Here is a 26,250-nt window from a genome sequence, read left to right as displayed (position 1 = left end):
GAAACATGTACAACGGAATTATTAAAAAGTGTCCACCAGTCAGTGCATAATAAAAACAACACAGACACAAACATCACAATAGTAATAAATAATTATAAAAAATAAAAACAAACAAACACACACAGCCATTCATTCAATCATTGCATAGTAATAGTGTAACAATGTTTTGGTAAATGCAATGCAGTTTTAATGATCTTTGTCATAGAGTATGCTTTTAATGTTCATTTGTGGTGGAAAAAATAGGCCTATTTACTATAATAAAGTATGTGTACATAAAGTTCATACAATAATATCCGTATGTGGGTCATATATACTGTAAAGCTTCATTGTTAAATACATCTAAATTATGTCTCATGAATTTCTTTGAATTTCATGGAATTCCAAGTCTGCTTCCTGCACTTTGAATTTGAATTGCAATCCCGCATCCTGTTTGCAATCTCGATTCAAATTAAAGAATCGGAATTTAGGGGTCATTCTAAATTCAATTCTGAGTTCTGTACAACCCAGTTAAAAACATCAGCTAACCAGCACTTTTGTCATTTGTTTTCCAATTAATCTGATTAAAATACGTAACATTTAGCTCATTTAATGTGTGAAGCAGATCATTTCTAAATATGGTAGACCAGTGTAATAGCTGCTTGGACTGCTGCTGCTGCTGCTGCACAGGTCCAGCTGACTCCAGTCCGATCCGCACTGATTGGTGGATCGGGACTCCATGTCAGGTTTTGGTGTCGTCCTGCGCTCAGACGGCTCTTGCAGACGGCAGCCTGCTCTCCACTGCACTGGCGCTGTTTACTGGAAGCCCCGCTCCGCGCTGCTTCCACCAAGTGTCTCAACACTGTGAGCGGGATCTTTTCCAGAGGAGAAGCCGCTGCAACAAAACTTCACCCAGCCAGGCTTCCACAGTCCCACCTCCAGAGGAGCCAGGAGCGCATCGGCGGCCAGAGACTGAGGCAGAGCGCGCGTCTGCGTCCCCCTGAACCCCTCACATAGCAGACACTGAAAGCCCCCCCACCACCTCCACCTCCACCTCCACCACTCTTGTCTGTCCCTCTCAGTCACACTGTGTTTTTCTTTCTTTTTCTTTTTGTTTTTTGGTATTTGGTGCTGCTTTTCCTCGTCTCCTCTTCTGTTTTGTTACTGCCGCTGGCGCACGGGGGACTGAGGTGAAGACGCACGGGAGAGACCAGAATAGATGCTCAATGAGGGACTTGATGAATTAGGACTTGAGCCGCAGATGCAACACCTTGCTTTGCCATGGAAGAAGTGTGCGTCCGGCGCGGGGGAACGGACTGGCTGAGAGGGGGACCCGCCGCCTGGTAGCCATGCGTCAGACCCGCACACCCGCACCCGCTCTCTGCGCCGCTCAGGAGTTCCCATCAGACTGTCTTTCCACAATCTGACGTTTTTTTCCCCCACTCCATATTTCCACCTTACTGACCGACATTTATTTCTTTTGCCTGATTGGCTTCACTGCTTCGCCACAAAGGTAAGAGTAGTTTGGCTTCTTCTTTTTTTTCGTCTGTTGACACATAAACCTATAAATCTGAACCCCTGAGCAGCATTGGGAAACTTTGGTTGTGGTTGTGGACTAACTTTCCAGTCTTTACTCGGACACTTCGGAACCACTGTGGAGCATTTAAAAAAATGTAAAAAAAACAAAACAAAAATAGAAAAGAAAAAAAAAAAAAAAACATGACCAGATTTTAACTTTAATGCTTTGCAGTGTTTGGAGTTACTTAAAGACGCACGGAAGACCAAGAAGTTTCATCCATAACATGAATGTTTCAAACAAAACTCCACTGTTAAAGTTAAATTATTCAACAGGGACGTGTTGGTTAATTGAAAAATGGCCAATCAAAAACATAACCAGATGTGGATTGATTTGCTCGACTGTCGAGTTTTGGCCCGAATGGAAACTATTAAAAAAAAAAAAAAAAAGAAAGAAAAAGTGGGGGAGCAGAAGCAGAACATGTTAAAGACGCACCATTTCAGTGGAATTTGTGCTTCTAAAGTTGAGGTGAAAACTGGTGGTTGGTTTGATGGTGCTGGTCACCGATGTTTTGCAACACACTCATGGTGTAGGTTTGGGTTTGGAGCTGTGTGAACCTGAGGAATGATGTCGGTGTGATTCTTGAGAGCATTCACAGACTAATCCAGTCTAATTGGGGGCCATAGGATTTGTGCAATGAAAGAAGAAACAAAGAAAAGTTATTCAAGCCTCGCCTCTCCTACCTAGCGATGGAATAATTAGTTTTGGCCAAAGATAGGCTGTGATGCGATGACGCGGTAAAAGGAAATGTCATGGAAAGTCAATCAAAAAAAAAAAAAAAAAAGAAAATACGCGTAGAATTTGGCTGCTCCGTGTTCAATCTGAGCCAGTCGGGCACAGTGGTGGCATTGGAAATTAGATCATTTTATTGCGCATTTATTATTTAGGCCTACCAATTCTGAAAGCGTCATGTCAACCATGTGTTAAAGAGTAGGCAGCAGACGCACACACGCGGCGCGGAGCGGCACGGCGCGGCGCGGTGTGGCTCCACTGGCCCCCGTACGAACAGCGGCCGGTGATGCATGGCAGCCTGGAGCACAACAGCAGCAGGAGCAGGAGCAGGAGCAGGACCCACTGATCGATCAGAGCATTGGGATAAATTTAGCTCCAGTTTCCCCCCCTTTGCCTTTAACCTCTTGGTTTTGCTTGAGCATCTGATTTTTCATGTTTGAGTGTGGCATGTTTGGAGCAAACACAAGCACAACACTTCTATTACACAGCTGATCATTAGTGAAGTGTGTAAGTTTTTTTTTTTTCCCCTCCCGTGTTTTTTTTTTTTTAATAAATGAGGTCTGGGTGTAATAATCTCCTCCAATGAATGGACTCGTACACTTCATTCTTAAGATAGGAAACAAAGCAAGTGTTTGGAGGAATATCTGACTGGCTATACATGACAAAACGGCATTCATTAGACACAATAGGAGCCTCTTTACGAATAAGTCTTGAATTTTAAAGGAAGTGTAAGAAATAGGTTAATACTTGCTTTTATCAGGCTGCTCCTCCAAACCTCTTTTGGGGGGGAAACTCCATTTTCACTCCCATGTTTGTGCATAAAAAATGTTAGAATTAATACAAGTGCAAATTCCAGCTGTTTAGAAGCAGCGTATTAGCATATCAAAGTGGTCTGAGCAGTTACACAATGGAAGGCGAGTATTTTCTAGCACTTTTTTTTGGGGGGGGGGGGGGGGGGGGGGGGGGGGGTGTTTAAATGTGAGTGTGTGAGAGAGTTCGTAAAACTGAAAGACTTCTTCCCCTTTTCTTGTAAGCACCTCCGTATGACATCTTGTTTCCAGCGTAATCTGCTTGTATTTGTTTCTGCGATGGTTGGAGAGGATATGTCAAAGGTTTTCTGCACAAACACTGTAATTCTGCACCGAGTGTGTAATGATTTGACATTTGCTCCTTAGTGGAATGAATAACATGCGATAAAACCTGTGACTGAGTCTGAATTAAAAGTGTAGCGTCACTTGAGGAAGCTGTGATCCTGGTTGTTAACCTGCTAAAACAGGTGCTCAGGAAAAAAAAAAATACACAGCACTTCTGAACGTGGATTAAAGAAGGCAGATAGGTTCTCCTCTGATGTATTGCATCTTGATTTCTTAAGCTCGGCCATGCCATTATGAGCATTTTACCATTGTGAGAGCACCTTCTTTTTAAGTCTATAGACTTGTTTTAAGAGGAAGTGCGTCCGGTTTCAAAGAACTACAGCTTTCTCTTGATGTGCCAGAGCACTGGATTGCCTCTCTTTGCTTCATCTCTACTTGCAGATCAATACAGCCCAGCTTCACCACGTCTATGTGGGATCTTTTTGGGGGGGAGTGGGGGGTAAAGTGCTACATATCACTCTATTCTCAACTCTTGATATCACACTCTTGCAGCACACGAGACTCCCAAGCCGTAGTAAATGTGAATGACTGAGTGGGTGTGAACATATCAAAATTTGTGATATTACTGACTGTTGCTTCATTATCTGCTGATCCTTTTTTTTTTTTTTTTTTTTGCACTACCTCCAGCAGCTGAAGGATGTTTGATTTATATTTACAGCTTTCATTGCTTCCTCAGATTTAAAAAAAAAAAAATCATACCAAATTAGCCCCTTCCACTTTGATTTTATGATGATAATTTGTTATTAATCTAATATGAGCGGGCATGCAGTGATGCACAGTGGCAACATTGTTCAATTTTGTTTTCTGTGTAGCGTTGCCTCTCTCTCTCTCGAGCGTAGATACCAGCCTGTTGTCTTTGTTTGAGCAGCGATTGGTGAGTCCATATGACTGATTTAAAGCTCGCGTTGTGGCTGAATGGACTGTTTGTGCCAGCTAAAAGGGGCAGCTTTATCCACGTTGAACTCCATCAAAATCAAGCCCTCGCTCTTTTTTGTGTGTGTGTGTGTGTCTTCAGGAGCATCACAGTCTCAGCTGTTTGACACTGTGTGAGGAAAGAGTTTCAACGTGCAATTCATCCGAATGATGCAGCAAAATCGGCCACATTCTAAAGGTGTTGAATGCATCCAAAGTTGCAGAATCGGACTGAGTTGGAGCATTTGGATTTACATACCATAGCTTATTTGCCGTGTCAATTGCGGTCTTGTGTTTTCAGACGCAATCTTTTGTATCGTTGTTACTAAACCACCTACATGGAGCCATACTGTGCGGATAACTGCTCACCATTAAAGGGAATAAACAAGGCTGTAAAATAAAAGCTATGGCAAATTTGATTGTAACATGCAGGCCTTTGGTGGGCCAAAATGCCTTCCCCTTTTCATGACTGATTTTATTTTACGATTGGCAATCAGTAAAAAACGCTGTGCGCCAGTGTGTTCCCCTCCCTGCCATTTTGTGAAACATTTGTTTCCACTTGCCAAAGGCCCTCTGGTGTAGTGGGGGGGGGTTGGTGCCCCTGAAATGGCAGGTGAAACTTTCTGCTTGCCTAAATAATTTTCCAGCAGAAAATTACACAGCAAGGATGCAGGCGGTGGAACGTATAAGGGTCAGCTCAAACTCTGGTGACAAGAAACAACACGGATATTAGGGCGATGGCTCTGGTGGAACTCCCTCTCTTTCTCTTTCTTTGCACCGGTTAAGTGTCAGCTTCTCTGAGCTTATCCGCCATATCTCTTTTTCTCCCCCAACACATCAGGCATGTTTGTGCTTCTCCAAGAGGTATTTGGAGAAAAGAAGGAAGTGCAAAGTGCAAATCGGGTTGTAGAAACTGTGCTCTGCTCATAAAAGCATAAAACGACTGGGTGGAACGTATTAGCCTGCTCTGTGATCATGTTGCAAACACAGATATGACGTGTGTGTTAACAGTGTGTGTGTGTGTGTATCATCGTCTCTCCCAAAATATATTGTTGAGAAAGTCCTGTAGAAATGAACTAATAGATATTTATGGACGAATACCGTTATTATTTTTATATATGTAGTTCTATATGTATATATTTTTAACAGATTATCATTATTAGTTGCGTTTGCGTAAATTAGATTTGTCAGTTGCATAATTTGACGAAATTTCAAAAATGGTGACACACCATGAATATGTAGAAAATGTTTCAATAATTCTATTTTTGCATGCTCTATTTTCTCTTGGTCATTTAGTTTATTATGTATTGTTTTTATCATTTAATGGAAAAGAATGCAAACACACACACACAAACGCTTTGTCTCTCTCTCTCTCTCTCTCTCTCTCTCTCTCTCTCTCACACACACACTCACACACACACAGGGACCCTGTCTTATTCTTTGTCCTCCATGAACAGGACTTGTCCTTATCTGTGCACAGCTGCAACACTATTTGGGAAAATATTCAATTTCTGTGTGACAGAGGAGAACCTGGGAGGCAAGGCTCTGAGCAAACAGCAGTTATTGCGGCTCTGCCATAGCAGCCGAGAGCAAGGCCTGGGCTGGGAGAGAGAGTGGGAGAGGCAGAGAGGGGGGATCTGCCGACGTCTGCCAGGGGAAGGAGTAATGTCTCGGCTGGATTATAGGAGAGCGAAGCACATCCACACTTAAAAGCCCCTTTTCTAACAAGCCAGGGCTGTTATTTAGGGATGGTGTTGGTAAACACGCCACAGCAGTATATTTCCTTCATATAGGCTCCTGTTGTCCTTGACAATTGTGACTTATTGCAAGTGAGAAGAGGAGAAAACTTTTACTCTTTTCTTTTTTTTCCGCCCGCAAAAGTATTTCCATGTTGGGCTGTGGGTGTTTGTCAGTAAATTCAGAGCTTTTTCTTTCTTTCTTTTTTTTTTTTTTCTTTCTTTTTTTTTTTTAGTTAAGTGTGAAACTGGGCTTTAAACTTTAAATCTTTTTCACCTGTGCTGCTCCTTACGCGGCTCAGTGTTTCATGTTGTGTACAGGTATTTTCCAATTACATAGAAGGGCTGCTTCTTTGAATGCAAAACGGAAGCTGAGCAGTTAATTTGAATTGGATTTTTTTTTTCTTACATGGATCCATATTTAGAGGTCTTCGATTCATTAAAAAAAAAAAAAAAAAAAAAAAAATCCTCAAACACCCACCTGGATCGATAGTCTATATGTGTGATTTTTAAAATAGTCTTGTTTTTTTTTTTTTCAACATCAAAAATGAGTCAAAGTGTGAAAAATAGATAGATATCTGTGGTATTTTTTTTTTTTTTTTTTTGTGCAGCTGAAGTAATTCCAATAACATCACATCTCACTTCTTTATACACACACACACACACACACACACACACACACACTACAAGCATATTCCACCCTCTATGCTTATTTAGTCATCCAGTGAATTTGGAAATATGTGGTTCTCATGTCTGATATTTTATTGTACAGTATTTAGCTGGAAGTGTGAAGGCTTTGTTCTTGCAATGTGCTTGCCAAGTCAGATGGAGTTGAGCGTCTGGTCTGGGAGTTTCAGAGGAATATCACAGGCATAGTAAGTTGCTAAAAACTAAGCTAATCAACAAAATAATTGTCTGCTCAATTGCTAGCATGCCAGAGACATCAAACACAGCCGAGGTTGAAAAAACAATCAAATTATCTCTTAATGATTGCTCACGCTGACAGATGCGAGTTGGGGTTTTTTGTTTGTGAGACACTCAGTTCATGTAAAGGAAGAATGAAGTGTTTGGGTCGAACCTGGTTGTAAATGTAGATTTTTTTTACAATTTACATGGATATCCATCATCACCTGTAATGAAAACAATTTGATCTTATTATGTGGGTTTTGGCAGTGAAACAGAGAGAACTGTATCAGTCTATTAATTTCCTGCAGTGAATCATGAATCCTGCTGCTTTTATCCTCGCTGTACCCTCCATGTGTGGTCCACAAAAATGTTTCTGTTTCCTCTTCAAACTAAAGTTTTGGCCCCTATGTCTGCTCCCCTCTCCCTCTCTCTCTCTCTCTCTAACTCTCTCTCTCTCTTTCTCCGTTTCCCTCCCTCCCTCCTTGTCTTTCTCTCTTTCTCTCTCTCTATGCGTAGATAATGTCTCTGCAAATGATTTAACCGCCCTCGTTGAGGCTCCTTCCAGTAATTGAACAAGAAGAGACTCCGTGCTTTACAGGAAAACAATAGTCATATTATCTCAGATCTCCACTACCCGAGAGATTCAACAAAACACTACCTTGGATTGGACTGTAGCGGACTTTTTTTTTTTTTTCGCTTCAAGGTTCTGAATTGAAGTGGAAGAAAATGTAGAAAACTGAAACCAGGTTTGCTGTCTCTCAACAAACTCCATACATAAGTGGGTGACGTGGAATTTCCATGGCACGATTGACTGAGTGATTGGAAGACTGAAGTGTGCATGATTGAAATGCATGTCTCGCAGTGATCCACCTGGGGGGTAAAGTGTTTATTTCTTGGTTGGCACTTGGTTGATGACAGAAGGAATATGTACGAAGTAATTTGTTAAAAAAAAAACAAAAAAACAAAACTTGACAATAATTAATCTAGAATGTGTTATGACACCGAAGTCATATTGCTTGTAGCAATCATTAGCATGAAGACACCTTGGTAATTTTATAATTAAATGTCATTCTAAATAATTTACATGTAGTCATAATAATAAATAAACTGTTATTATTTTTATAATTAATATTATTATTATTGCTATTATTTTTTTTAAAAATGCACCATGTTCCGCTCGAAGAAGATGAATTTCCTGCCATCACAATGTAGCTTAAACCTTTATATTTTAGCGCGATTACTTCAGGTCATAATTTGTTTGTGCTTTGGCAGAGCAGGAGGAGCTTTGATTGTGTTTCTGTGAAGCAGAATTGACCTTGTGTGTTAGAATGAGGTTTTTCTACGCCTTGTTTCATACAGAGCACTCTTAGACTGAAATGGCCTTAGGAGGAGTTGTTCTTGACAGAGATGCATTGTTTCAGGCATCCAATAAACCACTGCAGTGAGTGGCTACATCTGTGAACCTCATCTTGACTACAGTGTGGGGCTAGCAACAACACGGCAACTGTCACAGCTGCACCTGCTGCTGTCTTAGTACAGAGCCTCCCTCTCTGTTGCCCATAGAACTGCATCACTCTTCTTTTTGTGACGAGCCAGAGGCAACGGGCTCTGCTTTGGGTCAACCGGAGAGAGGCTTCTTGGGAAAATATTTGGAAAAACAGAGAATGGGATGTCAGTCTGAAAAGGAGATGTTAAAGTTAAAAATTCTGCCCTCGGGGCCAGGATTTGGTTCCGCAGGAGCTTGGGTATAAAATTCCCGCCAGTTAAATGTACTGGGGGGTTTAAGAGCGCTGGCTTAGTCAAACCGGACAACCGCTCCAGTGTAGATTCTGCTAGTCGAACAGAACATTTGTCCAGCTACTGTAACAGTCTGGGGAATGATATGACAGCGAGTTGTCTCTCTGTAATATTGTAAGTGATGAATACAGATAAATGGAGCTGACTCGTCTGTACACACACACACACACACACACACACACACACACACACCACACACCCACCACCCTGCTTGTGTATTGAGGCCATTCAGAAGATGATCTGATCTGCTAAGAAGAGATTCAGGAGCATTAAAGGCTTTCAAATCTCATATGTACTTGTTTTTTTTTTAAGCTATTTAATGTTGCAGAGTTGAAATAGCAATTATGGGGAATAAATAACTCCAAAACTTATATAACACCAACTGAAATTGTAGTTTATTAGGTCCACTGAACACCTGAAAGAATAATAATAATAAAAAAAAAAAACACCAAGGAGCAAGACGGCATATCTTGCAGAAGTGATTACTGGATCAATTGTACATCATAACACAGCCATCATGCTGTCTCAGAAAAAAAAAAGATTATTGGAGGGGAACAATGCCGAGAGGATTTTTCAGCCAGGAGAAGAAGTGATGCAACATGTCCACTTTCCTGCCAAATTGAACTTAGGAGTGTGAAAAGCAATGCAGGGACACGAGGAGCGGGGCTGACGTGAATGCAGATAGTGTGGGATTAACACAGGGGAAGATTGAGCGACAGTGGCCAGTGACTTCTCTTTACAGCTTTTGCTTGTACAGCTGTGCCAGGCCTGGCATTCACCGCCGCCTGTTGGATCCAACTCCTCCTCCACTCCACGGGGGGGTTAGGTAATGAACATCTTAAATACTGCAGATAAGTCGAGCTACTCAGTTTGTGTGTGTGTGTACGTCGACAGAGATGTCAAATTATTCATGTATTTATAACGAAAATTGGAATGCTTAATATTGACACCTCTGTGTGTGTCTGCTCGGTTTGATCTTTTTGGCATTTGCACAGGAAAAATACATATACAGACTGCCCTAATAATTCATCATGTCTCATTTAAATGAGGTGTGAGGCAGCTCTGGTGGTGTGAATCCTGCTGTAAATCACACATAGCCTGACTGCTTTATCCATTAGACCACCCTGTTTATTTAATACAGCTATTTACTGCCTAACAAACTGGATTTAGTAATTAAGATAAGTGTCAGAACTGCACTTTTGTCTTCACACCTGATATATTATCACCAATGGCTAGAGAAATACCTAGAAAAATGCATTTTCTTCTAAAGAACAAGCCTATATTATATTGTAGATTCTTTAAAAAAAAAAAAAGACAGGAGTCATAGCGCCAGGCAAAGCGCATGGATACCATATTTTTGGGGTATTGCAAGAATATTGAAGTATAACTTAAATAAGTATCAAAATTTGTGAATGAACATTAAAAAAAATAACCAAAATACATCAGAATTGAACATTAAAATCCTCAAGCTATTATTTCCTTCCAATTTAATATTGGGCGTTATCTTGTTTTAAGCGTAAAGTCCTGTATTAAACACCAGACAACATTTGGTTTCACTTAGTTTGTAGTTGTCTAATTTGTTGGGTAAAAAAAAAGAAGTTTGATTGTGAGTTTAACAGACTGTTTTGCTGACCGTAACCACATAAAATCAGTCTATAAAACCAAAAAAATGACTTAGGTCAAATAGACTACACCGATTGGACATTAATTATTTAAAAAGCAAAAGGCCACCGCTGGCAAACTAATCTAAAAGTATTTGCGTTAATCTGCATTCATGTAGGAATAAGGAGTGTTAAACAGGACATACGTTTTGTTGCCACAGCAAGGTTAAATGATGATCAGACGGATCGCTCTGAGCAAGCTGCATGAATTCTCAAGTACTGCATCTGTGCCCGGCAACACGTTTCATTTTTAGCTTCAGCATCAGCAGCTGAACCAATGTGATGAGTGCTATTCTGTGGTAGTTGATGGAAGTGGGAGAGAAAAAAAAAAGCAAGTGTAAAGAGGACAGTCAAATGGGGGACAAAAACGGGTGCATTTTTGGCCGTTGCAAAAAAGTGGAGCCAGTGGCATTTCTGTCATTCATCAACCCGGAGCTGATTACTAGTGAGTCTGGAGTGAACTGACAGGATGCAGCTCCAGCAGCCATTACCATCAGAAATAGGTCCAGCAGGCCCGGGGGTAGCTGAGGAACTGCAGCTCGAGAAAAGGCCGAGACCTACTCACATGAAGGAAAAGTTTGCTGAGTTTTTGTGTGATAACATCTCAGAGTGTAGAGCTGGAATTGTACCTTGTGTTTTGGACTTTTTTTTTTTTTTTTTTTGGCGCCATGGCATCAAAATATTTAGCCTATAATATAATTTTTTTCCACTGTGGAAGGTGGTATTGAAATGAAGATACCCAGATACTGAAGTCTGAGTCTAATAATCAGTGAGAGATGATCAATGCCGCAGACACCACAATGCTGCTCACTTTACAACCCCAAAAAAAAGGGCTTCTTTTATTCTCATACCTGAAAAAGCTCATAGGTTCCTGTGCACAATGGAAGCTCTGTAGCAAAAGGACGACATGTGCAGGCGGTACATGGCGACGGTGCAGAAATTATGAAGTGATGGCATCCTTGGCATTTAAACTTTAACAGAAGTTTAAGTTTGTTTTTTTTAATTTTGTTTTTTTTCATTTTTGCGCCTCAACTGTGTGTGTAATGAAGCTTTCACAATGCAACTCCTATAACTGGAGCATGCAGTTATAGCCCCAAACAAAAGTACTAATTGATGCTGTAAATGGTTTTGGTGAATAAAACATACAAGGATGGCAGGGATGAAGAATGTTCACAGGACAGAGTGAATGTTTTTTTTTTATTTTTAAAAAATTTTTTCAAACACTTTTACAGTAACTACTAGAAAAGCACTCGGAGAGCGCAGACCTCCACCAAGACAGATCAGCCCCTTCCGATCCCCACCAAAATTTAATCATTTGTTTCTTGTGCCAGTATCAACATTTCCTGAAAATTTCGTCAAAATCCGTCCATAACTTTTTGAGTTATCTTGCTAATAGACAAACAAACAAACAAACTAGAAAAGCACCTGGAGAGCGCAGACCTCCACCAAGACAGATCAGCCCCCCCCCAGATCACCACCAAAATTTAGTCGTTTGTTCCTTGTGCCAGTATCAACATTTCCTGAAATTTTCATCCAAATCCATCCATAACTTTTTGAGTGATCTTGCACACGGACAGACAGACAGACAAACCAACGCCGGTAAAAACAAACAAACCCCAATGAAAACGGAAAAACAGAGCACAAAACAACGGATGGGGTGGGGGTGCTGTTCCTTTAGCACTCATTTGCTTTTCTGCATCAGATCCTGTTACAAGAATTAGTGTCCTTGAATATGGTCCATTTCTCCCATCTTCGATTTAAAGTTCCCACCTTAATCCTCAGATGAAACGTTAATTTTTCCATGGTATATATTTCCTCTAAAATGTTCAGCCATTGCTGTTGTCGAAGGTGGTCACTTTTTAACCAGTTCTGTGAATTTTTACCATCCAGATAAGGATTTTTGTCTTCTTGTAAAGTACCGTTTGAATTTACCTCCAATCCATGTAATTGGCTTATCATTAATATATTTATTTCCAGGTGCTGATCAGGTTTTCATGAATTATTGGGTTGCATTTTTTTTTACTTCACTTTATTGTCTCTGAAGGGAAATTGGAGCTGTGTATTTCTTTGACCCATCCTAGTCCACTAGGAGCCGTGGGTTGCCTCTGAAGGAGCCCGGGGACCAACACCAGATCTAAACCAGTCCTTCGGTCAAGGGCAGTGACAGGAGCGTTAACCTGGTGGGCATGTTTGGATTGCTTGCCTGAATAATAGGGTTTTTTCAGGGTGAAAATAATGTGAAGGTGGGACGTTCCGTTGGTTTCATCGAACACTGTTTTCGAATTATTTGATGAGTTCTGAGGATTCTAAGATTCTATCAGCGTGGCAGGTTTCACCTTATACATCCAGGGTTCGTAGGGGTGCTTAAAATCCTTGAAAATGCTTGAATTTCAATGCTGTGTTTTCAAGGTCTGAAAAGTGCTTGAATTTTAGTTGAAGTGCTTGAACAGAGGTAATATATTTTGAAAACTAAACCTTTACGCCAATAAATAAAATTCCCAGGTGTTCTCAGGTCGACTCCAGGTACATTTTTATCTTAATCTTTGACTCGGTGCGAGTGTGTCTGAAGAATGCCAAGTGACTTCACTTTTTTTATTTAAAAAGTTTTTTTTTCTCCTTTAATTTCTAAACTTTTTGCTATTACAAAACATAATTTTAGATGCTTATAGTATAATGCAATGTACATTATTGTTATAAAAAGTGGAGAAAAAAAATTATCCTGAGTATATGTATTCCTGTAGATATGGATTTGATCCCAGCGATAAGGTGTTGTGCTGGAAAAATTCGAAAATCACTGTTAAAACTGCTTGAAAAGCGCTTGAATTTGACCTTGAAAAATGTGTACGAACCCTGAAAATAGTCCGAAAGACTGAATTACATATTTTATTTGATAAATATATTTTGCATTCCTAAAACCCTTCAACAGAATGGATGATTTTGATACAACTAATTTGATAATTGCGTAAAACATTGAATATAGTGAGACCTGTGCGGATCTTCTTTGTTTTCCATATTGACAGTATATCTTTTCTAAATGTCTGGTTTACCAGCTCAAGATAATATTAAATAATGCAAAAAAAAATTGAGCAAATCTGGTCAGGAATGTGTGTATAAATTTGCACTTCTCATGATTTATAGATGAGGTGTAGTGCATATTAGGTCATGATGGTTTTTCTTTCTTTCTTTCTTGGTGCCAAGGAAAAAAAAGGGGAATATTGCAGCATGGTAAAACCAGTTTTACTGTTACTTCAGTGAATGCCTCACCACGCCAAACAGGGATAGATGAAAAACGTACTTTTTCCACAGATTTACTGATTTTCTCAGTATCTCCACAGGTTCAGTTTAGATCGACAGTGAGCTTTACTGGACGTCTTAAAGAAGAAAAAGAAACCATACGTTCAACAGCATTTTCAACACCACAAAAGTGACATTTCTCTTTAAAATTAGACCTAAAAACCCGAAGACTGTCTATGAACGCCGCTCAAGTCAGACAGTACAGGCTTATCTCTACATGACCTATATGCATTTCACAAATTGGAAGTTTAGAGCTCCAGGTGGCATAAAGATTGTCAGAGGGGACCACCATGTTTGGCGACTGTTAATAATGTTGGACTGGGCGATAAGATTGGAATTATTGTTATTATGATATATTTTAATATTGCACTAATCATATTTATTACACAGCTTATTTTCACGTTTTCATTAAAACATGTCCAAATTATTTCAGTGTTCTTACAATCTTAATTGTGTATTTTGATGTTGAATGAAAAACGCGGCTATTTTTACTGTAATTAAATAACACATCCTGTTTTATCCATTTTTCCTTAGGACCAACACTTTTAACCTGGAAACAAATACAGACTTGATTTATTGTGACAATTCTTGATATCAACTGATATGAAAATATCAATCACTGTGACATTTTTGGCTGTATCTCCTAGTCCTGTAATAAATTACATATGAATTACTTTAATTATAAATTCTTACATTATATATTGTGCTTATCGCATTGCATGTGTCTCTGCAATTTAACATTTTTACCCGCGTTGCACTTCATTCTAATATTTTTCTTTTATTTTGTATTGTACTCTGTAAGACTATTCAGATTCCGATTTAAACAAGGACAGTAATTGTTGACTGTGTTGGCAGAATAAAATAAAAAAAAAAAAGACTCTATTTAGGCAATTGAGTCAAATAATAAGAAAATATGAAATTACATGGCTCAGTGCATTATGTTAGTGTGAATGCAGAAAGCACCTCACAGACGCCTCTTCTTCAGAGGAGAATTTTCCTCCACAGCAAGAGCCCTTGTCAAAGTATTGCCTTCTCTCTCCGCCATGGGACTTTCATATCACACTCACTTCATATTCATAGTGAGTCTTATTCTCCTCCTGTCATTATTTTGTATAACTTAGCTGTAGCAATTACACTTCAGTGGATTACCTATGCAGAGATACAGAGATTAAAATCTCTGCTTCATACTACCTCCAGCACGGCGGTTCAAAGGTGCGACCTGTAATGCAATAAGCTTTCGTTTGGCAGAGCACGAAATTGGTCAACCTTTCAGAGTTTGTTTGGGAATTTGAATCCCTTTGGTATTCAAAACAGGAGGGCCTTATGACAGGGAGATAATTTCCTAGTGAATGTTTTATCGCGGGCAGTTTGACAGTCTTTCTCTATCTGCTTCTCTCTCTCTCCTTGTGTCTTTAGATTCTTTGACTTTGGTCCAGGTATTCAGAGAGAAAAAAAGGAACTAAAAGGAAAGGCCTGTTTGCCCCCACCGATCCCCCCCACCCCTTCCCACCCCTTCCTCCCTATTCCCCCACCTCCCACCCTTTTGTTATCACAAAAGAGCAAACACATATTAAACATACACAAGGTGCAGGAGCGGCGATTGCTGTATCTGCTGTCCTACTGTGGGTGGCAGGGGACGATAACATAAGCCACAGTTCCATTTACATAATTTTTTTTAATCATCAGTCGGAAGCAGGACACATTCTTACAAAAGATTGCAAACATTTTTGCGTATGTATAACAAGAGATACTGAACTGTATATTTTAAGTGTCATTGTCTTTCACCTGCTCTGCACCGTATACTCAAACTGTACAGAAACGCAACTCTCATGGGCTAACGGTTTTGTTTGTTCTCTCATCTGAAAACTTCGGAGAGATTTAAAAATCTATCTCCCTCTCTGGCTCCCTAAGAGGCTGATCCATTGACAGTGAGCAGGAGTGAGCTCCTATAGCACCTTAGTTATTAAAGAAGGGGGATGGAATAAGCCAATGTGAGCTTGTTTGCATCACAATCCCCCACACAGTGCTGATGTTATGCTAATGAACACTGTGGAGAAGAAGGCTCAGCCCCAAAACTGTCCTCTCCCTTTCACAGAGCGGGGTGGGGTGGGGAGAGGAGAGGAGAGGGCAGAGAAGTGACACTGCAGCCGCACCAGGAAATCCACTGGCGCACCCTCCAAATTCCAAGCAACTTTAATGACTAAGTACATGTAGAAATCAGGCACAAGTTACCTTTATTTGTTCCTGAGTTCATGTTTTCATGTTTTTGTTTTTGTAGACTATGTTTTTATTGTGCAGCTGCAAAGTCTTTATTTGTGAGTAGGGGTGTAAGAAAATTTTGGTTCTCCAGTATGTTGCGATATTTCACTTCATGATACGGTATGGATATTATAAAGTACTGTATCAGTATTTTTTAGGTGTTTATTCAAATGCAGACAAAGTGGAGGAATACTTTTGGTTTTTGGTTTTCTTTTTTATGAATCCTGCTAGCTCTTCTTTATATATTCACATGGGTATTTTGCTCTGTTGTTTGTATGCGACATAAGTAGTATTGTGATATTGCAGGTCATACATGTAGTTTTTTTTTTCCTTGTTAATTAATGGTTCTTTCAAACATCCTAAAAACACTTTTTACTGTCTGTAAGAGGCAGATGTTAGTTTGTTTGTTGGGATTGAACAAAAATAATGTTCTGATGTTGGATGATTCAGGGACTGTCCACTATACATTCTTTACACAACTAATAGAATATGAACATTTGAGCAGGATCTTAAACTATAATGTCTGTAAAACATAATTTTATTTATTTATTTATTTATTTATTTATTTTGGATGTGTTTTTTTTATATTGGTAAATGACATTAAAACTTTATTTCTCCAAATCCTGCACTTATTAAATCCTGTTCTGATCAAATTTTTTTTGGTATGTGCGCATATTTCTAGTGTAATAAAATTTTTTCACAAAATAATCTTTTAAAAAAAATCATCTTGTTAACAATATCATGATACTAGTATTGTGATTTGTATTGTATCACCAGACTCTTGCTAATACACACCCCTATTTGTGAGTAGGGGTGTGTATTTGCAAAAATCTGGCAATACAATACAAATCATAATATTAGGATCACGATACGATATATCACGATATATCATGATACTGTTAAAAAGGCAATTTTTTGTGTATTTCTTTTTTAAAATTATTATTTTCTTGAAGAATTGAATGACACCAGAAATATGCACAAATACTAAACACATTTTTATTTGATCAGAACAGGATCTAATGCTATATCACAAAATGTTCCTGTGTTCAAACTTAAATTCTGTTTTACAGACATTACAGTTTAAGATCCTGTTCAAATGTTGTTATTCTATTAGTTCATAACTAACATCAGAATATTATTTTTCTGTAATCCCAACAAAAGAACGGACATTATTTAGTAAAAGAGTGTTAAATAATGATAAATAAACTATAAACAAAAAAGAAAAACAAAACGCAAAAATGAACCTCCACAATATCCGCATTTGAATAAATACCTAAAAATATCGATACAGTAATTTTTAATATCGATACAGTATTGTGAAATGAAATAGCGCAATATATTGCAGAAGTGATATTTTCTTACACCCCTATTTGTGAGCATCCACTTAATGCCTTCTTTGAATTTTTTTCTGTCTTTTTCTAAAAAAGCCAATATACATTCATTGGGTTTAACCAGCTCTATTACCTGTCAGGACAGTACTGAGCGAAGATTTAGGGCTGACAAGTGATTGCATTCAGGAAAGACTACACCCACTTCTTTTGTCTGAGCTTCCTGACGAGACACAGTGCTATACCTTGTTTTAGGTTGACATATTATGCTGCTTCCCCTGTCTGACAAAGGCATTCATGCCATCTCTTTTAGATTGAAAATAGATACAGCAGCATTGGAATAGAAATGTGTTACAGGGCGGCTAAGGAGGCTACAGTAGATTTCACTTTAGTGCTGAAATTATTTTCTGTGCTGCCGTAAGGATGAGGTCCTTAATGCTGCTGTTTTCTATTTTTGTGAGTATGAGATTATGTGGTGTCCCTTATTTTGGCTGCGTTTGTCCTTCCTCTGAGCCACAGAAAGGTTAAAAGCCTCAATTAGTCACCAAGCCAAGGTCACCACATAATGCACAATGCCTCTAATCTGAAAAAATTAGCACCCTTCAAAAGTCAAAATATGCACAATTCTAGAAACACGATTGCAGCTTTTCAAGCCCGTGCGTGTTTCAAATTTTTTTTTTTTTTGTCAAAACAATTTAGAAAGGTTTATTCTTGCTGTCTTTCTAAATACTGTCTGCTACAAATGTGTGCACGTGAAAAGTGCAGATTTTATGAATACTTAAGTGTGACGAGGAGGTAAATCCATTGAAAAGCTGTTATTAAGCCATTGTTAAATACACCAGTCACAAAGGCAGGTGTGTAGTTGAACAACCAAAGCAAACAAAGTCAGGGAGGATTTTTGTCGCTGTTAGAGAACTGAGATGGATTGTTCGAAATAGACTCTGACTAAATATTAGGACGTTTCAGTGTAAAGCCAAGCATCTACTTAATGACACCTCTCTCATGTATTATTAAGAGCTTTTTCACATTCAAAACTATTCCTTTTACATTCAAGGTGATGCTTAAACATCTTTCCAAAGATTATTGTGCAGTGTCACTTTAGTTTCTTGTGGCTTGGTGAGTAAAGACATGGATAAATGGCTTCTTTTTGCTGTTTGCTCCACCTCCGTTTTAAATGCGTCTCTCAGAAGTAATCATCTCCGTTACCTTCTTCATGTTTTGTGCTGCTGCCTACTACCTTAAAAATTAATCATCCTGTTTAATAACGCCTCACAATCACAGTGCATTATTGATGGCGAGGTCCTTAATACAGTGGATACAGAGCGCATTTTTTAACAGTTCAGCTGTTCATTTCGGCGAGTGAAGGGGGGGGGGGGGGGGGGGATCAGCAAAGCTAGTAAGTGGTGGTGCGCATCTGCGTAAATTCAGCACATTATCATCATAGATTTAAACCAGCCCTCGTGCATCCATAGGCCATGGCCCCTTTGCAAACAGATATGTTGTCTGAGATAAACGCTAAGTTATACACAACTCAGTGACATATTTTTCTAAATGTGACTGCAACGAGCCAATCTCTGACCTCGGCTGTTCTTATTTTGGTTTCAGGAATAACTCGGACACTTTTTGCCGACATTTAGCCACTGTTATTGTGTTTGCGGCTGTCACTGTGCATGTGTTCATGTTTTGTTTCCACTTTGCTTACCCACATTGCACTGTGTTATTTTTGCATGAGCGCAACAATGATGTACTTATGACGAAACTGAGAAGATGAGTTTGGGATGAGTGTCCGGGCCAACTGCGGAGCTCAGTTTGTATAGTCCTCAATTTGTTTTGACTAATTTAGCTGTGGTAAAGTAGATGACACGACAAATGTTTCTGTTCTGGTGGCCTGATGTGCTCTCCAAAGCGTATAAAGTGTTTATGTGCACATACTAATTGGACCGGGTTCCGCGGACAGAGGGAATATACATTTCATATTGCATGGACTGTACTCCAAGGTGAATCATGCAGTGTCAAGGACTTATTGGACTTGATTGGCAGGTACTATCACCATGAGATGCCCATATAATAGCAGGGCTCCTATTCCTGACCTTCCTATTTATCTTGCTGTATTAATGTCAGCCTATTAATTCCTAAGCGGAGGAACATTTGGCAAAGACACTGTTTAACAGCCCTGGCTGAATCAGTCTTATCTCAACAGGCCTGAAAGGAATAGTTTTGTGCTATCAGCAAGTGGAAATGACATTTTGAAATTTCATTCACCATAATCCACTTCACTTCCCAGTAAAACATCAAAATTACAACTATAAATGTATGGAGCCTGTATTAAAACTTTGTTACCGCGGCAAATCATTTGGCTATAATCCGTGTGGACAGACAGGTGTAGGTATCTTTAAGCACTAATAGGATTTTGTTGCATTGCTAAAGTGATTATGAGGATATGGATTAATATATATTCAGACAGAGGGCAATGTAGCACTGAATGCCCAGGGACACATTCTAAAAACAGTCATAAAAAACACATTATATGTCTCTTTTAAAGTAGGGGATTTTCCAATATACACTTTGCTGCCTCACATAATTTTTTTCCGTAATTGTGGATTTTGTCTTTCTTATCTAATTCTTATCTCTTTTTCTCTACAACACTTGTGTTCTTATTCCCATAAATTTATTGATGAGCTGGAGTGTTCCAGGGTTTGGCTCATGATTGCTTTATTTAGTAGCCATATGTCCTGACCAGTGGGGAGTAGTCTAATCGATTAATTGAGTGGCTCATAAAAATGATGAATGATGCAAACGCTGAGAGCAATAAGCATGACAAGCGCCACGCTTACTTTATGTCACACGCTCAGGCTCTTGCATGCAGCTGTATTACTATGAAAGTGCTGAAGAACTGGGTAGTGATTCATCTAGTCCAAACATTATAGAATAACATACAATCAAAGACAATACTTTATTCTGAGATAATGAAATGTGTTTAATCATACATTCAGTCTTTTACCATAAAATCTTTGCAGGAAATCCTAACCCTAAATCCATCAAAGGGGGATATGGTGTAGGTTTAGGTTTACAGGAGAAGGGCCAGTCAGAGGCACACAAGCATGAATTAGACTTAATTTTGCACGCTCATTAAATGGATTTCTTTTACTTATCATACTGATTGATAATATTTATCTAGTACATATAACACACACGCATATATATATATATATATATACACACACCCACACACACACACATATATGTGCTGTCAAACGATTAATTTTTTTAAGCAGATTAATCACAGGGTTCCTGTGGATAAATTTCGATTAATCACGATTAAATATTCATTTTTAATCTATATTAATTGCATTTCATTTTGTATGAGGTAACAGACTCAAGAAAGAAGGGAATATATATGCACTTAACGTGTTATTAAACACCTTCAACATTTTCAACAAAACAACTTAAAAAAAAACAGCTTGAAACAACTGTTCCATCTTGTTTTTGTTTTTGTTTTTTTGTCCTCACATTTCCATCCAGAGGGCCAACGCGCTGTTTAGTGTCTTCCATCTTTATGGGTTGGTTCTGCTGCCTGTCACTATTGGATTAACTGCCCATTTGTTCATGCGCGACGGTAACTCTACTTGGACAAACTGACCCACATGCAGTGCCAGAGACGTTTGGAGTCATTCTGCGCTGCAGATGGGTTAATGGAGTTGAAAAATTTGATTAGATTAATCATGATGATGGATTAATCTATGTTAACGCGTCAATCTTGACACCCCTAATATATATATATATATATATATATATGTGTATAGACTCGAGTTTAAACAGAGTTTAAACATGGCTCAATTGTAACCCTAACCCTAAAATGGGTCACCAGTGACCTGGTAGTCTTGGAGGATCAAGGATAAATAACTGAGCCTCTAATACAGTGTAAGTACTTTGGAGTGCAGTAGTCATCCTGATCACACACCTCTGGCCATAATAGGTTTATCTGAAATTATAACTTTGTTAATGATGTTCTCATAAAATGTTAAATGACAGTTTTAACAGAGAACCACTCAACCAGAAAAACAATCATGCTTGGCTTTGTTTTGCTAATTCTCTCTAACAAATGTTGTCCCCATTCTTTCCCGCTACCTCATCCCCCAGCCCATTCACCCCCCACCCCCCCCCATCTATTACCACCACTCCCCCTTAAAGAAGCCACGCTGTGATGTTACGCAGTGTGCATGTTTGACCTGATATTCCACTGGCTGAGTCCCTGTCAGGGTCAGGGCCCGTGTTGGGGGCACCAGTAGTCAAATAGTGTTTGGTTGGGTATCATTGGGCTCCTCTGGCCCTTTGCTGCTCTCAATCATTCCCCCAGTGGAGGGGTCAGCCTCTGATTCCACCCTGCACCATATCTGACTCAGTGGGGCTCCAGACTCATCTGGTCGCCACCCCAATCTCTCCCCTCTGGTGTGCGAATTTTCTGATTTACGCTTGCAAATTGTACATCTTTTAGTGCTGTCAAAGCAGGAACGCAATCTCTTTTGGGAATATATTTCCTCCACAGCTGAGCCTGCGTGTTCAGTGACTGAGCTCTGTATCCCCAGGTAGTTCAGCCTTTTTTTTCCCTCAAAGAGGCTAAGAGAAACAGAGATAAGAGGAGTCTTATAGTATGTATGAATTCATGTATGAGGATGCTGTTGGGAAAACTCGATAGAAACCAAATGTGTTTCCCTCTCATTCAACATGTGGTGGTCTGTAGAGTCACATTTACATTTCGGTGAATCTCTGGCCCCATATTTTCTGTCCTTTGCATCCCTGTGATGTTCCGTGACAATTAACATCCCAACTCTTTCTTGAGGTTTGTTGAAAGCTTGGGGGCTAATTCAAGGGTCAAGCAAGACTTGCAAGCTGTCAATCTTTTATTGTAAGTTGAGTTCCCCTCCCCCCACTCAGTTTCTTTATTCTGTGCCCCCACCTCACCCTATTCTTCCAGACCTCGTTTTATAGAACAGCCCGACTCTTCCTCTGTTCTCCCGTGGCCCTCTAACAGCTACAGAGGGACAACTAGAAGCTTTGTCTTTGGAGCCTGTTATTCTCTCACATCTGCCTCTTGTTTCCAGACCCCCGCTACATTCAGATTTCAAACTGTCCTATTCAGTCCCCCCCCCCCCCCCCCCCCTAATAACCCCTTTCCTCCCAGTTTCAACTGTTTTCTTAAATACCCTTCGACTAAGATGTGTTCTCGGAGCAGTTGTTTTTCCTTTTTTGCACTGAAACAATATGTTTGTCTGGATTCTTTGCACTTTTTGTCACTCAGTTGTCAATTATAAAGCATTCTGTTGAATTGCGAATATATCAAGAACACATATGTTTAAAGCCTCTAGGCCCGTGCCCCTGTGGCTTCTCCATTTCTCAGAGTACTTAAACATCTGTCTGCAGTGACTTCATATTTAGCCAAAAACAGTGTGATGCCTGTTAGGATTTTAGCAATCTGTGCTTAACAATCACAAAACATTGCCCTGATCGTGCGTCTCGTAAATTTGATGAAGCCATGTTGACGATGATGCGCTTTATTATCTGTCCACCCCACCTCATTAAATATCGAAAAACATACCCAGAAAAACACATTATTTCATCACAAAATAAAATAAAATTAAAAAAAAAAAACTGCTCTGAGATAACATCCTAGTTGAGGGCTATTTTACAAAACAGTCGAGGTATGATCACCGGCAGTCTGTGTTCTAAGGCGAGGCAAAGACAGAACAGAGACCTCCAGCTGAGAGGGGAGACCCCAGCACATCTAATGAGGAGAACGGCAGTCAGCCAGTTCCCCTACAGTCTGCGCTTTTGGTGCCTCAGCATGTTAAACACTCACAGCATGATACAAAATATATTAAAGTATAGGACTGTTATAATCGATTTACGGAACACCCATCCCCATGTACTGGGATCTACATCCTGCACTTTTTTTCATGGCGGGGGGTCGTGACTGCCTCGGAGGCAACATTCTTTAAATCTTGTCTTTGTCTTCACATTCTGACACAGGAGGTCTGTTAAGCATGCTGCCTCTTTTTTTTTTTTTTTTTACACTTAGCAATGATGACAGGGAAGGAAGAATAATCATATTGATTCAACGCTGCTATCTCAGGCTGAGACTTACAATAGTTTGTTTACATATGTAAACACAAAGCCACCAAAGAGAAATGAGAATATATTGAAAAGCAGGCGTCAGACCTCTCTCTGCAATAATAAATGTTCAAAATGAAGTTGAAACACAAATATTGCATAGAGATAATTGTTTAGAGTTAAAGACGACATTGTGATTCCACTTAAAGTCTTTCCCAAATAGATTTTTATCATTGTTGCATCTGTCTTGTAAACATCTGAACTGGATTATCTTACTTGCATCAAGGTCGTAAACCGAGCAGCGCACTTGGCGTGTATGCACATAGTACTATTTGATTCCGTGCACGTACTGCAGAGGTCACGGAGTGAACCAGATGTAAAGTGGGACTACATCTGATAAAAGAATGACAAGGCTTGGGATTGTCAGAAAATAAATCCACTTCTTTTGAGTGACAGTGAAATGAATTTAATGTTACAACTAATATCTCCAACAGTAGAGGCGGTGTGAACCTGTGCTCTCTGCAATGTAATGTTGGCACTAAGTATTACAAAATAAAATCTTCTTGCGTTAACTCCTTCAAAAAATCCAAGGAAAAAACTACTGATCATTTTGTTTACTGTGAAAAATGCTAATGTCTTACTTAAACTGAAGATTTCACAATTAACTGGGATCATCCTCAACACTTGTCATTCTCTTGTTCACACAGCAGTCCTTAGTGCACAATTCACATTTGCTGCACAGATATAATTTTTTTCCCCTTGGACGACTCATATTAGTTTTTCAAATAGAGGAAACATAAAATTGGAATTATTAGAAGTTATCAGATCATCCCTTTTAGTACAAGTATTAATACACACAGTGAAAATACTCCACTAGGTTGTGCAATTACACCCTTACTTTTAGGAAAAAAACATGAAAATAATCATCCAGTAGTCATTGTGCTGTGTCCTACTCTTATACGATGTTTCTGTTTCGTGCTAATGCAGGCATGAAGTGGTCCAGATCTAAACCGGAAAGACCTAATTCCATGTAATTTTTGCTGTTCACACTGTCTTGACAAAAAAAAAAGATACGAGTCACATATTTATGAAAAAGTCTAATTTCATTTTTGTCTGCAGTGTTAATGTGGCCTGAACACATGAACACATGAGCACATGAACACATGAACACATGAACACATGAACACATGAACAGAAATCATAATCTGATCTTGCTGATTCCTCCTGTACCACACCCATATGTGGTCTTTATCTGGCAATGTGAGCTCAGTCTGAACAGTCAGATTACAATTCATGTGACTGGAGTGAGTCACTCAGATACTATGAGGTCCTTTAAGTGAGTGTGACCTTAAACAGCTTCAGCACTGAAATGCACCTCAACCCTGTAAAGCCTAAACCATTAAATCATCGATAGAAAATTCCAGTTCTTTGAAACTGGAGCCTTTATTGGTCCTTCTGAACAACCCAAAACAATTTTTTTCAAATATCAATTTCCCTGTATGAATTTGAATTTTGTATCACATTTGATCCATCAGGTCTCAAAGCTCAAATATTATTATTTCTGAACAAACAAAAACATAATATAACACAAACATGTCTAACAAATTGGTAATTCATTTTCTAAATTGTTAAAGTTTTTCCTCCTTCCTCATTAATGACAGTCTTGTAGTGTCACTGGAAAGGCCTCTGGTGAACGAATTCCTTCCCCTGGGTGGATTATCTATTTATTGCATGTATCTAATTGTATACATCAGGTTTTTCAAGAAAACAAAATCACACTGATCATGTAGAGGGCTTCAAAACTCATGTATCAAATATGATACGTTTGGCCTTATAGGGTTAAACATGAATGCAGTGGTAAAATAAATCCAAAACAAATATAAATATATATATAAAACATTATATAGAATAGTAAAAACACTAACAGGGACTTTGGCTTGTAGAGGAGTATTTTTCCATTATACTATTTGTGTTTTGAAAGAAACAGTTTGAACTCTTCACCCGCATTAAAACAAATAATCTGAACAGCCAAAAAAAAAAAAAAAAAAAAAAAAAAAGTCAGATTTGAGCACTAAGGCTGACAGCGTGAATGTAGCCTTAAATCTCATCTTGAGTAAATTTGTGTTATCTGAGTGTTGCCTTCTCTTTCTTAGCGGACAAAACAGCTTAGACTGTGTGCACGCAGATCCCCAAGCCTATGTGCTCACTATACAGCCTTACAGAGGAGACAATCTGCTTAACGTCTCATTGTACTGAATAGACCTGGATCAAAGGCTGATTATACACTAGCCTGATAAATGTAATTAGTGCCACATGCACCAGTCAGTAGAAACACACAAGGAAAGAGAAAAACACAAAAAAGCTCAGTGATTTAGAAGAATCCAGTCTGTTTTTGTGTCATGATCAACTTTCATTTCTTGAATCTCACAAGTGCATATTATTCCATTGAAAGTGAATACACTCCGGCTGCATGCGCCGTGCTCCTGTTAACCTCTTTTAAATGGCTCTAAAATTAGAGGTCTCAGGTGAGGCATAATGTCATACTAGATGAGCTGATTATGGCAGGCTTAATTATAACTTTGTTGGCTAATGTGTGCACTCCGCATGTTTTCTCGGTGATGAATTATTACACTGTCTGAGAACTCAGACAAAATAGATCAAAGACTCCTCAGGTCGTGCATATCCTCCAGTGTGGAGGAGCCAGCCAAAGCTGATTTGTGCAGCTCTGACTGTACAGAGAAACTGAATTCCTCGCTGCCTTTTCAGCCGTGTGCTCTTGGTAGCTGCTAGTATTATGTGCAACATCCCTTC

General features: G+C 39.2%; 1 protein-coding gene across 33 annotated transcripts in view; it reads left to right on the top strand.

The window, feature by feature from the left end:
- The first annotated feature begins 767 nt into the window (after positions 1-767).
- The window catches only part of adgrl2a (adhesion G protein-coupled receptor L2a), a 157,557-nt gene continuing 132,074 nt past the window's right edge, over positions 768-26,250 (top strand). For 15 of the 33 annotated variants that reach the window (XM_030131826.1, XM_030131824.1, XM_030131821.1 and 12 more), the window contains exon 1: positions 769-1,489. The gene's annotated coding sequence lies outside the window, so the exon portion shown is untranslated. Of the gene's footprint in view, positions 1,490-26,250 lie in introns of all 33 variants that reach the window. The other 18 variants (XM_030131837.1, XM_030131853.1, XM_030131833.1 and 15 more) reach the window with 2 other exon arrangements.

This window comes from Sphaeramia orbicularis, chromosome 4 (assembly GCF_902148855.1).
Source record: "Sphaeramia orbicularis chromosome 4, fSphaOr1.1, whole genome shotgun sequence".
NCBI classification, from domain to species: Eukaryota; Metazoa; Chordata; class Actinopteri; order Kurtiformes; family Apogonidae; genus Sphaeramia; species Sphaeramia orbicularis.
Note: the sequence above shows the minus strand (reverse complement) of the source record. Positions and strands in the feature narration are given on the sequence as shown.